Source organism: Haliaeetus albicilla, chromosome 14, assembly GCF_947461875.1.
Source record: "Haliaeetus albicilla chromosome 14, bHalAlb1.1, whole genome shotgun sequence".
Lineage (NCBI taxonomy): Eukaryota > Metazoa > Chordata > Aves > Accipitriformes > Accipitridae > Haliaeetus > Haliaeetus albicilla.
The window spans coordinates 38,254,988-38,268,991 of record NC_091496.1 but is presented as its reverse complement, the minus strand read 5'-3'; positions in this window follow the sequence as shown (position 1 = coordinate 38,268,991).

Sequence of the window (14,004 nt, the reverse complement as noted above, 5' to 3'; positions counted from 1 at the left end):
ATATTTTTGACGCCGGCCGAGCTTCCGTCGAAAATATTTTCGGTGCTGGCCGAGATCCCGTTGAAAATATTTTCGGAGACGTCCGAGACCCTGTCGAAAATATTTTCGGGGCCGTCCGAGCCCCCGTCGAAAATATTTTTGGCACCAGCCAACACGCCGTCGAAAATATTTTTGATGCCGGCCGAGACCCTGTCGAAAATATTTTCGGTGCCGTCCGAGACCCCGTCGAAAATATTTTCGGAGCCGGCCGAGACCCTGTCGAAAATATTTTCGGGGCCGTCCGAGCCCCCGTCGAAAATATTTTCCGCGCCGTTCGAGGTCCCGTCGAAACTATTTTCGGGGCCGTCCGAGCTTCCGTCGAAAATATTTTCGGGGCCGTACGAGATCCCTTCGAAAATATTTTCGGCGCCGTTCGAGGTCCCGTCGAAACTATTTTTGGGGCCGTCCGAGCCTCCGTCGAAAACATTTTGGCACCGGCCAACACGCCGTCGAAAATATTTTCGGTGCCGGCCGAGATCCTGTCGAAGATATTTTCGGTGCCGGCCGAGATCCCGTCGAAAATATTTTCGGAGCCGGCCGAGCTGCCGTCGAAACTATTTTCGGAGCCAGCTGAGCTGCCGTCGAAAATATTTTCGGCGCCGTTCGAGGTCCCGTCGAAACTATTTTTGACGCCGGCCGAGCTTCCGTCGAAAACATTTTGGCACCGGCCAACACGCCGTCGAAAATATTTTCGGTGCCGGCCGAGATCCTGTCGAAGATATTTTCGGTGCCGGCCGAGATCCCGTCGAAAATATTTTCGGAGCCAGCCGAGCTGCCGTCGAAACTATTTTCGGAGCCAGCTGAGCTGCCGTCGAAAATATTTTCGGCGCCGTTCGAGGTCCCGTCGAAACTATTTTTGACGCCGGCCGAGCTTCCGTCGAAAACATTTTGGCACCGGCCAACACGCCGTCGAAAATATTTTCGGTGCCGGCCGAGCCCCCGTTGAAAATATTTTCGGTGCCGGTCAGAACCTTGTCGAAAATATTTTCGGGACCGTCCGAGCTCCCGTCGAAAATATTTTTGACGCCGGCCAAGCTTCCGTCGAAAATATTTTCGGTGCCGGCCGAGATCCCGTCGAAAATATTTTCGGTGCCGTCCGAGCCTCCGTCGAAAACATTTTTGGCACCGGCCAACACGCCGTCGAAAATATTTTCGGTGTCGGCTGAGATCCCGTCGAAAATATTTTTGGAGCCGGCCAAGACCCCGTCAAAAATATTTTCGGAGCCGGCCGAGACCCCGTCGAAAATATTCTCGGGGCCGTCCGAGCTCCCGTCGAAAATATTTTGGACGCCGGCCGAGACCCCATCGAAAAAATTTTCGACGCCGGCCGAAATCCCGTCGAAAATATTTTCGGTGCCGGCTGAGTCCCGTCTAAAATATTTTCGGTGCCAGGTGGGCCCCCGTCGAAAATATTTTCGGTGCCGGCCGAGCCCCCATCGAAAACATTTTCGGTGCCGTTCGAGGTCCCGTCGAAAATATTGTCGGAGCCGGACGAGACCCCGTCGAAAATATTTTCGGGGCCGTCCGAGCCTCCGTCGAAAACATTTTTGGCACCGGTCGAGGTACTGTCGAAAATATTTTCGGGGCCGTCCGAGCTCCCGTTGAAAATATTTTTGACGCCGGCCAAGCTTCCATCGAAAATATTTTCGGAGCCAGCTGAGCCGCCGTCGAAAATATTTTCCGCACCGGTCAAGGTACTGTCAAAAATATTTTCGGTGCTGGCCGAGATCCCGTCGAAAATATTTTCGGAGCCGGCCGAGCCGCCGTCGAAAATATTTTAGGCACCGGCTGAGCCTCCATCGAAAATATTTTCGGTGCCGGATGAGACACTGACGAAAATATTTTCGGTGCCGGCCGGGCCCCCATCTAAAATATTTCGGTGCCGGTCAGGACCTTGTCGAAAGTATTTTCGGGGCCGGCCGAGATCCCGTCGAAAATATTTTCGACGCCGGCCAAGCTTCCGTCGAAAATATTTTCGGTGCCGGCCGAGACCCCGTCGAAAATATTTTTGGTGCCGTCCGAGCTGCCGTCGAAAATATTTTGGACGCCGGCCGAGACCCCTTCGAAAAAATTTTCGACGCCGGCCGAGATCCCATTGAAAATATTTTCGGTGCCGGCTGAGTCCCGTCTAAAATATTTCCGGTGCCAGGCGGGCCGCCGTCGAAAATATTTTCGGCACTGGTCGAGGTCCTGTCAAAAATATTTTCGGAGCCGGCCGAGCTCCCATCGAAAATATTTTTGACCCCGGCCGAGCTTCCATCGAAAATCTTTTGGATGCCAGCCGAGCCTCCGTCGAAAATATTTTCGGTGCCAGCTGGGCCCCCGTCGAAACTATTTTTGGCACCGGCCAAGACGTCGTCGAAAATATTTTCGGCGCCGTTCGCGGTCCCGTCGAAAATATTTTCGGCACCGGTCGAGGTACTGTCGAAAATATTTTCGGTGCCGTCCGAGCTCCTGTTGAAAATATTTCTGACGCCGGACGAGCTTCCGTCGAAAATATTTTCGGTGCCGTCCGAGCTTCCGTCGAAAATATTTTCGGGGCCGTACGAGATCCCTTCGAAAATATTTTCGGCGCCGTTCGAGGTCCCGTCGAAACTATTTTCGGGGCCGTCCGAGCCTCCGTCGAAAACATTTTGGCACCGGCCAACACGCTGTTGAAAATATTTTTGGTGCCAGCCGAGCCCCCGTTGAAAATATTTGCGGTGCCGGCCGAGCTCCAATCGAAAATATTTTGGATGCCATCCGAGCTCCCGTTGAAAATATTTTCGGTGCCAGCTGGGCCCCCGTCGAAACTATTTTTGGCACCGGCCAACAAGCCGTCGAAAATATTTTCGGCGCCGTTCGCGGTCCCGTCGAAAATATTTTCGGCACCGGTCGAGGTACTGTCGAAAATATTTTCGGGGCCGTCCGAGCTCCCGTCGAAAATATTTTGACGCCGGACGAGCTTCCGTCGAAAATATTTTTGGTGCCGGACGAGATCCTGTCGAAGATATTTTCGGTGCTGGCCGAGCCGACGTCGAAAATATTTTCGGCACCGGTCGAGGTACTGTCGAAAATATTTTCAGGGCCGTCCGAGCTGCCGTTGAAAATATTTTTGACTCCGGCGGAGCTTCCGTTGAAAATATTTTCGGTGCTGGCCGAGATCCCGTCGAAAATATTTTCGGAGCCGGCCGAGCCGCCGTCGAAAATATTTTAGGCACCGGCTGAGCCTCCATCGAAAATATTTTCGGTGCCGGATGAGACACTGACGAAAATATTTTCGGTGCCGGCCGGGCCCCCGTCTAAAATATTTTCGGTGCCGGTCAGGACCTTGTCGAAAGTATTTTCGGGGCCGGCCGAGATCCCGTCGAAAATATTTTTGACGCCGGCCAAGCTTCCGTCAAAAATATTTTCGGTGCCGGCCGAGACCCCGTTGAAAATATTTTTGGTGCCGTCCGAGCTGCCGTCGAAAATATTTTGGACGCCGGCCGAGACCCCTTCGAAAAAATTTTCGACGCCGGCCGAGATCCCATTGAAAATATTTTCGGTGCCGGCTGAGTCCCGTCTAAAATATTTCCGGTGCCAGGCGGGCCGCCGTCGAAAATATTTTTGGTGCCGGTCAGAACCTTGTCGAAAATATTTTTGGGGCCGGCCAAGCTTCCGTCGAAAATATTTTCGGAGCCGGCCGAGGTCCCATCGAAAATATTTTCGGGGCCGTCCGAGCCTCCGTCGAAAACATTTTTGGCACCGGCCAACACGCCGTCGAAAATATTTTTGGTGCCAGCCGAGCCCCCGTCGAAAATATTTTCGGAGCCGGCCGAGCTCCCGTCGAAAATATTTTCCGCACCGGTCGAGGTCCTGTCGATAATATTTTCGGGACCATTCGAGCCCGCGTTAAAAATATTTTTGGTGCCGGCCGAGCTCCCGTCTAAAATATCTTCGGTGCCGGCCGAGCTCCCTTCGAAAATATTTTCGGCACCGGTCGAGGTCCTCTCGAAAATATTTTCGGGGCCGTTCGAGGTCCCGTCGAAAGTAATTTCGGGACCGTCCGAGCCTCCGTCGAAAACATTTTTGGCACCGGCCAACACGCCATCGAAAATATTTTTGGTGCCAGCCGAGCCCCCGTTGAAAATATTTTCGGTGCCGGCCGAGCTCCAATCGAAAATATTTTCGGAGCCAGCCGAGCTCCCGTCGAAAATATTTTCGGAGCCGGCCGAGACCCCGTCGAATGTATTTTCCGGGCCCTCCGAGCCTCCGTCAAAAACATTTTTGGCACCGGCCAACACGCCGTTGAAAATATTTTCGGTGCCGGCCGAGCTCCCGTCGAAAATATTTTTGGAGCTGGCCGAGCCGCCGTCGAAAATATTTTCCGCACCGGTCGAGGTACTGTCAAAAATATTTTCGGTGCCGGCCGAGCTCCCATCGAAAATATTTTCGCCACCGGTCAAGTTACTGTCAAAAATATTTTTGGTGCCGGCCGAGCTCCCGTTGAAAATATTTTCAGGGCCATCCGAGCTCCCGTCGAAAATATTTTTGACGCCGTCCGAGCTTCCGTCGAAAATATTTTCGGTGCCGGCTGAGATGCCGTCGAAAATATTTTCGGAGCCGGCCGAGACCCTGTCGAAAATATTTTCGGGGCCGCCCGAGCTCCCGTCGAAAATATTTTTGACGCCGGCGGAGCTTCCGTCGAAAATATTTTCGGTGCCGGCCAAGATCCTGTCGAAGATATTTTCGGTGCCGGCCGAGCTCCCGTCGAAAATATTTTCAGCACCGGTCGAGCTTCCGTCGAAGATATTTTCGGTGCCGGCCGAGCTCCCGTCGAAAATATTTTTGACACCGGCGGAGCTTCCGTCGAAAATATTTTCGGTGCCGGCGGAGATCCCGTCGAAAATATTTTCGGCACCGGTCGAGGTCCTGTCGAAAATATTTTCGGGGCTGTCCGAGCTCCCGTCGAAAATAGTTTTGACGCCGGCGGATCTTCCGTCGAAAATATTTTCAGTGCCGGCCGAGATCCCGTTGAAAATATTTTCGGAGCCGTCCGAGCTTCCGTCTAAAATATTTTTGGTGCCGGCCGAGATCCTGTCGAAAATCTTTTGGATGCCAGCCGAGCCTCCGTCGAAATTATTTTCGGTGCCAGCTGGGCCCCCGTCGAAACTATTTTTGGCACCGGCCAAGCCGCCGTCGAAAATATTTTCGGCGCCGGTCGCGGTCCCGTCGAAAATATTTTCGGCGCTGTTCGAGTTCCCGTCGAAACTATTTTCGGGGCCGTCCGAGCCTCCGTCAAAAACATTTTGGCACCGGCCAAGACGCCGTCAAAAATATTTTTGGTGCCGTCCGAGCCCCCGTCGAAAATATTTTCGGAGCCGGCCGAGCTCCCGTCGAAAATATTTTCGGAGCCGGCTGAGCCGCCGTCAAAAATATTTTCCGCACCGGTCAAGGTACTGTCAAAAATATTTTCGGTGCCGGCCGAGCTCCCATCTAAAATTTTTTCGGCACCAGATGAGGTACTGTCGAAAATATTTTTGATGCCGGCCGAGCTTCCGTCGAAAATATTTTTGACGCCGCCCGAGCTTCCGTTGAAAATATTTTCGGTGCCGGCCGAGATCCCGTCGAAAATATTTTCGGAGCCAGCCGAGACCCTGTCGAAAATATTTTCGGGGCCGTCCGAGCTGCCGTCGAAAATATTTTCGGCACCGGACAAGGTACTGTCGAAAATATTTTTGATGCCGGCCGAGCTTCCGTCAAAAATATTTTTGACACCGTCCGAGCTTCCGTTGAAAATATTTTCGGTGCCGGCCGAGATCCCGTCGAAAATATTTTCGGAGCCAGCCGAGACCCTGTCGAAAATATTTTCGGGGCCGTCCGAGCTGCCGTCGAAAATATTTTCGGCGCCGTTCGAGGTCCCGTCGAAACTATTTTCAGGGCCGGCCGAGCTCCCGTCGAAAACATTTTGGCACCGGCCAACACGCCGTCAAAAATATTTTTGGTGCCGATCGAGCCCCCGTTGAAAATATTTTCGGTGCCGGCCGAGCTCCAATCGAAAATATTTTCGGTGCCGTCCGAGATCCCGTCGAAAATATTTTCGGAGCCGGACGAGACCCCGTCGAAAATATTTTTGGTGCCGGCCGAGATCTTGTCGAAAATCTTTTGGATGCCAGCCGACCTCCCGTCGAAAATATTTTCGGTGCCAGCTGGGCCCCCGTCGAAAATATTTTTGGCACCGGCCAAGCCACCGTCGAAAATATTTTCGGCGCCGTTCGCGGTCCCGTCGAAAATATTTTCGGCACCGGTCGAGTTACTGTCGAAAATATTTTCGGGGCCGTCCGAGCTCCCGTCGAAAATATTTCTGATGCTGGACGAGCTTCCGTCGAAAATATTTTAGGCACCGGCCGAGATCCTGTCGAAGATATTTTCGGCACCGGTCGAGGTACTGTCGAAAATATTTTCAGGGCCGTCCAAGCTTCCATCGAAAATATTTTCGGTGCCAGCCGAGCTCCCGTCGAAAATATTTTCGGAGCCGGCCGAGCCGCCGTCGAAAATATTTTAGGCACCGGCCGAGCTTCCATCGAAAATATTTTCGGTGCCGGATGAGACACCGACGAAAATATTTTCGGTGCCGGCCGGGCCCCCGTCTAAAATATTTCCGGTGCTGGTCAGAACCTTGTCGAAAATATTTTCGGGGCCGGCCAAGCTCCCGTCGAAAATATTTTCGGAGCCGGCCGAGCCGCCGTCGAAAATATTTTAGGCACCGGCCGAGCTTCCATCGAAAATATTTTCGGTGCCGGATGAGACACCGACGAAAATATTTTCGGTGCCGGCCGGGCCCCCGTCTAAAATATTTCCGGTGCTGGTCAGAACCTTGTCGAAAATATTTTCGCGGCCGGCCGAGCTCCCGTCGAAAATATTTTTGACGCCGGCCGAGCTTCCTTCGAAAATATTTTTGGTGCTGACCGAGATCCCGTTGAAAATATTTTCGGAGCCGGCTGAGCTGCCGTCGAAAATATTTTTGCCACCGGTCAAGGTACTGTCAAAAATATTTTCGGGGCCGTCCGAGCTCCCGTCGAAAATATTTTTGACACCGGCGGAGCTTCCGTCGAAAATATTTTCGGTGCCGGCGGAGATCCCGTCGAAAATATTTTCGGCACCGGTCGAGGTCCTGTCGAAAATATTTTCGGGGCTGTCCGAGCTCCCGTCGAAAATAGTTTTGACGCCGGCGGATCTTCCGTCGAAAATATTTTCAGTGCCGGCCGAGATCCCGTTGAAAATATTTTCGGAGCCGTCCGAGCTTCCGTCTAAAATATTTTTGGTGCCGGCCGAGATCCTGTCGAAAATCTTTTGGATGCCAGCCGAGCCTCCGTCGAAAATATTTTCGGCGCTGTTCGAGGTCCCGTCGAAACTATTTTCGGGGCCGTCCGAGCCTCCGTCAAAAACATTTTGGCACCGGCCAAGACGCCGTCAAAAATATTTTTGGTGCTGTCCGAGCCCCCGTCGAAAATATTTTCGGAGCCGGCTGAGCTCCCGTCGAAAATATTTTCGGAGCCGGCTGAGCCGCCGTCAAAAATATTTTCCGCACCGGTCAAGGTACTGTCAAAAATATTTTCGGTGCCGGCCGAGCTCCCATCGAAAATATTTTCGGCACCAGACGAGGTACTGTCGAAAATATTTTTGATGCCGGCCGAGCTTCCGTCGAAAATATTTTTGACGCCGCCCGAGCTTCCGTTGAAAATATTTTCGGTGCCGGCCGAGATCCCGTCGAAAATATTTTCGGAGCCAGCCGAGACCCTGTCGAAAATATTTTCGGGGCCGTCCGAGCTGCCGTCGAAAATATTTTCGGCGCCGTTCGAGGTCCCGTCGAAACTATTTTCGGGGCCGTCCGAGCCTCCGTCGAAAACATTTTGGCACCGGCCAACACGCCGTCGAAAATATTTTTGGTGCCAGCCGAGCCCCCGTTGAAAATATTTTCGGTGCCGGCCGAGCTCCAATCGAAAATATTTTCGGTGCCGGCCGAGATCCCGTCGAAAATATTTTCGGAGCCGGACGAGACCCCGTCGAAAATATTTTTGGTGCCGGCCGAGATCTTGTCGAAAATCTTTTGGATGCCAGCCGACCTCCCGTCGAAAATATTTTCGGTGCCAGCTGGGCCCCCGTCGAAAATATTTTTGGCACCGGCCAAGCTGCTGTCGAAAATATTTTCGGCGCCGTTCGCGGTCCCGTCGAAAATATTTTCGGCACCGGTCGAGTTACTGTCGAAAATATTTTCGGGGCCGTCCGAGCTTCCATCGAAAATATTTTCGGTGCCGGCCGAGCTCCCGTCGAAAATATTTTCGGAGCCGGCCGAGCCGCCGTCGAAAATATTTTAGGCACCGGCCGAGCTTCCATCGAAAATATTTTCGGTGCCGGATGAGACACCGACGAAAATATTTTCGGTGCCGGCCGGGCCCCCATCTAAAATATTTCCGGTGCTGGTCAGAACCTTGTCGAAAATATTTTCGGGGCCGGCCGAGCTCCCGTAGAAAATATTTTTGGTGCCGGCCGAGATCCCGTCGAAAATATTTTCGGAGCCGTCCGAGCTCCCGTCGAAAATATTTCTGACGCCGGACGAGCTTCCGTCGAAAATATTTTCGGTGCCGGCCGAGATCCTGTCGAAGATAGTTTCGGTGCCGGCCGAGCTCCCGTCGAAAATATTTTCGGCGCCGTTCGAGATCCTGTCGAAGATAGTTTCGGTGCTGGCCGAGCTCCCGTCGAAAATATTTTCGGTGCCGTCCGAGCCCCCGTCGAAACTATTTTCGGGGCCGTCCGAGGTCCCGTCGAAACAATTTTCGGGGCCGTCCGAGCCTCCGTCGAAAACGTTTTGGCACCGGCCAACAGGCCGTCAAAAATATTTTCGGAGCCGGACGAGACCCCGTCGAAAATATTTTTGGTGCCGGCCGAGATCCTGTCGAAAATCTTTTGGATGGCAGCCGAGCCCCCGTCGAAAATATTTTCGGTGCCAGCTGGGCCCCCGTCGAAAATATTTTTGGCACCGGCCAAGCCGCCGTCGAAAATATTTTCGGCGCCGTTCGCGGTCCCGTCGAAAATATTTTCGGCACCGGTCGAGGTACTGTCGAAAATATTTTCGGGGCTGTCCGAGCTCCCGTCGAAAATATTTCTGACGCCGGACGAGCTTCCGTCGAAAATATATTAGGCACCGGCCGAGATCCTGACGAAGATATTTTCGGCACTGGTCGAGGTACTGTCGAAAATATTTTCGGGGCCGTCCAAGCTTCCATCGAAAATATTTTCGGTGCCGGCCGAGATCCCGTCGAAAATATTTTCAGAGCCGGCCGAGCCGCCGTCGAAAATATTTTAGGCACCGGCCGAGCTTCCATCGAAAATATTTTTGGTGCCGGATGAGACACTGACGAAAATATTTTCGGTGCCGGCTGGGCCCCCAGCTAAAATATTTCCAGTGCTGGTCAGAACCTTGTCGAAAATATTTTCGGGGCCGGCCGAGCTCCCGTCGTAAATATTTTTGACGCCGGCCGAGCTTCCGTTGAAAATATTTTCGGTGCCGGCCGAGACCCTGTCGAAAATATTTTCGGGGCCGTCCGAGCTCCCGTCGAAAACATTTTGGCACCGGCCAACACGCCGTCGAAAATATTTTTGGTGCCGGCCGAGCCCCCGTTGAAAATATTTTCGGTGCCGGCTGAGCTCCAATCGAAAATATTTTCGGTGCCGGCCGAGATCCCATCGAAAATATTTTCGGAGCCGGACGAGACCCCGTCGAAAATATTTTTGGTGCCGGCCGAGATCCTGTCGAAAATCTTTTGGATGCCAGCCGAGCCCCCGTCGAAAATATTTTCGGTGCCAGCTGGGCCTCCGTCGAAACTATTTTTGGCACCGGCCAAGCTGCCGTCGAAAATAGTTTCGGCGCCGGTCGCGGTCCCGTCGAAAATATTTTCGGCACCGGTCGAGGTACTGTCGAAAATATTTTCGGGGCCGTCCGAGCTCCCGTCGAAAATATTTCTGATGCCGGACGAGCTTCCGTCGAAAATATTTTAGGCACCGGCCGAGATCCTGTCGAAAATATTTTCGGCACCGGTCGAGGTACTGTCGAAAATATTTTCAGGGCCGTCCAAGCTTCCATCGAAAATATTTTCGGTGCCAGCCGAGCTCCCGTCGAAAATATTTTCGGAGCCGGCCGAGCCGCCGTCGAAAATATTTTAGGCACCGGCCGAGCTTCCATCGAAAATATTTTCGGTGCCGGATGAGACACCGACGAAAATATTTTCGGTGCCGGCCGGGCCCCCGTCTAAAATATTTCCGGTGCTGGTCAGAACCTTGTCGAAAATATTTTCGCAGCCGGCCGAGCTCCCGTCGAAAATATTTTTGACGCCGGCCGAGCTTCCGTCGAAAATATTTTTGGTGCCGACCGAGATCCCGTCAAAAATATTTTCGGAGCCGGCTGAGCTGCCGTCGAAAATATTTTTGCCACCGGTCAAGGTACTGTCAAAAATATTTTCGGGGCCGTCCGAGCTCCCGTCGAAAATATTTTTGACACCGGCGGAGCTTCCGTCGAAAATATTTTCGGTGCCGGCGGAGATCCCGTCGAAAATATTTTCGGCACCGGTCGAGGTCCTGTCGAAAATATTTTCGGGGCTGTCCGAGCTCCCGTCGAAAATAGTTTTGACGCCGGCGGATCTTCCGTCGAAAATATTTTCAGTGCCGGCCGAGATCCCGTTGAAAATATTTTCGGAGCCGTCCGAGCTTCCGTCTAAAATATTTTTGGTGCCGGCCGAGATCCTGTCGAAAATCTTTTGGATGCCAGCCGAGCCTCCGTCGAAAATATTTTCGGTGCCAGCTGGGCCCCCGTCGAAACTATTTTTGGCACCGGCCAAGCCGCCGTCGAAAATATTTTCGGCGCCGGTCGCGGTCCCGTCGAAAATATTTTCGGCGCTGTTCGAGGTCCCGTCGAAACTATTTTCGGGGCCGTCCGAGCCTCCGTCAAAAACATTTTGGCACCGGCCAAGACGCCGTCAAAAATATTTTTGGTGCTGTCCGAGCCCCCGTCGAAAATATTTTCGGAGCCGGCCGAGCTCCCGTCGAAAATATTTTCGGAGCCGGCTGAGCCGCCGTCAAAAATATTTTCCGCACCGGTCAAGGTACTGTCAAAAATATTTTCGGTGCCGGCCGAGCTCCCATCGAAAATTTTTTCGGCACCAGACGAGGTACTGTCGAAAATATTTTTGATGCCGGCCGAGCTTCCGTCGAAAATATTTTTGACGCCGCCCGAGCTTCCGTTGAAAATATTTTCGGTGCCGGCCGAGATCCCGTCGAAAATATTTTCGGAGCCAGCCGAGACCCTGTCGAAAATATTTTCGGGGCCGTCCGAGCTGCCGTCGAAAATATTTTCGGCACCGGACGAGGTACTGTCGAAAATATTTTTGATGCCGGCCGAGCTTCCGTCAAAAATATTTTTGACGCCGCCCGAGCTTCCGTTGAAAATATTTTCGGTGCCGGCCGAGATCCCGTCGAAAATATTTTCGGAGCCAGCCGAGCCCCCGTTGAAAATATTTTCGGGGCCGTCCGAGCTGCCGTCGAAAATATTTTCGGTGCCGTCCGAGATCCCGTTGAAAATATTTTCGGAGCCGGCCGAGCTCCCGTCGAAAATATTTTCGGAGCCGGCTGAGCCGCCGTCAAAAATATTTTCCGCACCGGTCAAGGTACTGTCAAAAATATTTTCGGTGCCGGCCGAGCTCCCATCGAAAATATTTTCGGCACCGGACGAGGTACTGTCGAAAATATTTTTGATGCCGGCCGAGCTTCCGTCAAAAATATTTTTGACGCCGCCCGAGCTTCCGTTGAAAATATTTTCGGTGCCGGCCGAGATCCCGTCGAAAATATTTTCGGAGCCAGCCGAGACCCTGTCGAAAATATTTTCGGGGCCGTCCGAGCTGCCGTCGAAAATATTTTCGGCGCCGTTCGAGGTCCCGTCGAAACTATTTTCGGGGCCGTCCGAGCCTCCGTCGAAAACATTTTGGCACCGGCCAACACGCCGTCGAAAATATTTTTGGTGCCAGCCGAGCCCCCGTTGAAAATATTTTCGGTGCCGGCCGAGCTCCAATCGAAAATATTTTCGGTGCCGGCCGAGATCCCGTCGAAAATATTTTCGGAGCCGGACGAGACCCCGTCGAAAATATTTTTGGTGCCGGCCGAGATCTTGTCGAAAATCTTTTGGATGCCAGCCGACCTCCCGTCGAAAATATTTTCGGTGCCAGCTGGGCCCCCGTCGAAAATATTTTTGGCACCGGCCAAGCTGCCGTCGAAAATATTTTCGGCGCCGTTCGCGGTCCCGTCGAAAATATTTTCGGCACCGGTCGAGTTACTGTCGAAAATATTTTCGGGGCCGTCCGAGCTTCCATCGAAAATATTTTCGGTGCCGGCCGAGCTCCCGTCGAAAATATTTTCGGAGCCGGCCGAGCCGCCGTCGAAAATATTTTAGGCACCGGCCGAGCTTCCATCGAAAATATTTTCGGTGCCGGATGAGACACCGACGAAAATATTTTCGGTGCCGGCCGGGCCCCCATCTAAAATATTTCCGGTGCTGGTCAGAACCTTGTCGAAAATATTTTCGGGGCCGGCCGAGCTCCCGTAGAAAATATTTTTGGTGCCGGCCGAGATCCCGTCGAAAATATTTTCGGAGCCGTCCGAGCTCCCGTCGAAAATATTTCTGACGCCGGACGAGCTTCCGTCGAAAATATTTTCGGTGCCGGCCGAGATCCTGTCGAAGATAGTTTCGGTGCCGGCCGAGCTCCCGTCGAAAATATTTTCGGCGCCGTTCGAGATCCTGTCGAAGATAGTTTCGGTGCTGGCCGAGCTCCCGTCGAAAATATTTTCGGTGCCGTCCGAGCCCCCGTCGAAACTATTTTCGGGGCCGTCCGAGGTCCCGTCGAAACTATTTTCGGGGCCGTCCGAGCCTCCGTCGAAAACGTTTTGGCACCGGCCAACAGGCCGTCAAAAATATTTTCGGAGCCGGACGAGACCCCGTCGAAAATATTTTTGGTGCCGGCCGAGATCCTGTCGAAAATCTTTTGGATGGCAGCCGAGCCCCCGTCGAAAATATTTTCGGTGCCAGCTGGGCCCCCGTCGAAAATATTTTTGGCACCGGCCAAGCCGCCGTCGAAAATATTTTCGGCGCCGTTCGCGGTCCCGTCGAAAATATTTTCGGCACCGGTCGAGGTACTGTCGAAAATATTTTCGGGGCTGTCCGAGCTCCCGTCGAAAATATTTCTGACGCCGGACGAGCTTCCGTCGAAAATATATTAGGCACCGGCCGAGATCCTGTCGAAGATATTTTCGGCACCGGTCGATGTACTGTCGAAAATATTTTCAGGGCCGTCCAAGCTTCCATCGAAAATATTTTCGGTGCCGGCCGAGATCCCGTCGAAAATATTTTCAGAGCCGGCCGAGCCGCCGTCGAAAATATTTTAGGCACCGGCCGAGCTTCCATCGAAAATATTTTTGGTGCCGGATGAGACACTGACGAAAATATTTTCGGTGCCGGCTGGGCCCCCAGCTAAAATATTTCCAGTGCTGGTCAGAACCTTGTCGAAAATATTTTCGGGGCCGGCCGAGCTCCCGTCGTAAATATTTTTGACGCCGGCCGAGCTTCCGTTGAAAATATTTTCGGTGCCGCCCGAGCCCCTGTTGAAAATATTTTCGGTGCCGGCCGAGCTCCAATCGAAAATATTTTCGGTGCCGGCCAAGATCCCGTCGAAAATATTTTCGGAGCCGGCCGAGACCCTGTCGAAAATATTTTCGGGGCCGTCCGAGCTCCCGTCGAAAACATTTTGGCACCGGCCAACACGCCGTCGAAAATATTTTTGGTGCCGGCCGAGCCCCCGTTGAAAATATTTTCGGTGCCGGCTGAGCTCCAATCGAAAATATTTTCGGTGCCGGCGAGATCCCATCGAAAATATTTTCGGAGCCGGACGAGACCCCGTCGAA